Consider the following 1,524-nt stretch of genomic DNA (forward strand, 5'->3'; position numbering starts at 1 on the left):
TTGTATGTAATGTATGAATATAATATACAAGTTTCACTTTTTAAATGGAATTACTGAAATAAATCTACTTTTTCACGATATTCTAATTTTATGACCAGCACCTGTATTTTACCCGCTGTATGTGCCTAGAAAGTACAGAATAACCCCCTTTAAACCAGTTGGTAATGTTAGCATTAGCATTAACCCCACATTAGTGTTAGCATCAACTTTTGTTCCRCGCTCCATATAATTCACTAATTATAGCAATTGCAAAGAGCCAAACATTAATCAGATACAATTTTTCTGACTAATAATTGCTCAAGATGCGGTTTTGTCCATCCCTACTCAAAGCAAACACAACCAAGGCCTTACAAGGCGAAATGCTATTTGGTTCTGTTTGTATTGTTTGTTGAAAGATGTGTCACTGTAAGGGTGTTTTATCTTCCATGGTTCTTTGTTTTATCCCTYGTTTCTTGTGCTCTGTCTCCCTCTTGTGTTCTCAGTCAGTCACTCACCTGTTCATAGTTTGTGATTAGTCTTCCTRCAGGTGTTGTCGTCTTCCTTCTCATTCAGTTTGTGTATATATACCAGTCTTTTGTCATCACTCTGCTGGAACATTGTATGGATTACTCCATCAGTCTCAGTTCTGAGTCTCCTTTGGTTTTGTAAGTTTTGCTCCTCATCAGTCTTTTSACTTTGTTTAATAAATATTTTTTATGTTTGAAGTTCTTGAGCCTGTGCTTGGGTTCATCTTCAACTTGACCCTGRCAGTCAGTTTAATCCCTGAATCCTTATTAGATTAGATATATTTAACAAGACTGCATGGAAAAAAATTTTCTTCCTTCTCATTTTTTCAGTTGATGGAAAACTATTGTGGCAACAGAACTTTATCCATGAGGAGGTAGAAGGAGCAGTAGTCTGAATGATGCTGTATCATGATTTGGATTTGTGCACATGTAGAAAAACACATACGTGTATTCAAAAAAAATTTACCTGCAAAATGTTTTTCACTAATATTTTAATGTCGTCACAGGAAAAAGGGGTTACAAATGTGTAAAATTACATTTACACGAATATAATAAGGGCTAAAGAACCATTTATTTGTGTGTATTTTAAACTTTCATGTATACTTTAAGTACAACTTCAAATCAAAGGTTACAACTTCTGAAATCGGAGGCTGAGTGCATTTCAAACAACGCTTTGTAGCAAGTAATACACAAACTGAAGAGGCAAGTGCAGCGTGGGGGGAGGGGGGTGTTGCTAGGATACCAAGAGTCTATTCTGGTGTGAACCAATCAGAATGAGCTCAACCAGACAAGTTCATCTCAGTCTTAAAAAAACTTTGTTTTTGAAGAGCAAATAAACACATGGCAAGAAAACAGGAACTGGTCTCTGACCTCAGACCGGACCCAACCATCAGAACTGGTCTCTGACCTCAGACCGGACCCAACCATCAGAACTGGTCTCTGACCTCAGACCGGACCCAACCATCAGAACTGGTCTCTGACCTCAGACCGGACCCAACCATCAGAAGTGGATGTGTCC

General features: G+C 37.9%; 1 long non-coding RNA gene across 1 annotated transcript; it reads right to left on the reverse strand.

Moving 5' to 3' along the window:
• Window positions 1-980: 980 nt before the first annotated feature.
• LOC106532944 (uncharacterized) lies at window positions 981-1,518 on the reverse strand. Its single transcript, XR_001312176.1, has 2 exons — window positions 1,414-1,518; window positions 981-1,376 (listed from the first exon to the last, which is right to left on the reverse strand). It is a non-coding gene; the product is annotated as an uncharacterized LOC106532944 (long non-coding RNA).
• Between the last annotated feature and the right edge of the window lie 6 nt (window positions 1,519-1,524).

This window comes from Austrofundulus limnaeus, unplaced genomic scaffold, assembly GCF_001266775.1.
Source record: "Austrofundulus limnaeus strain Quisiro unplaced genomic scaffold, Austrofundulus_limnaeus-1.0 Scaffold858, whole genome shotgun sequence".
NCBI classification, from domain to species: domain Eukaryota; kingdom Metazoa; phylum Chordata; class Actinopteri; order Cyprinodontiformes; family Rivulidae; genus Austrofundulus; species Austrofundulus limnaeus.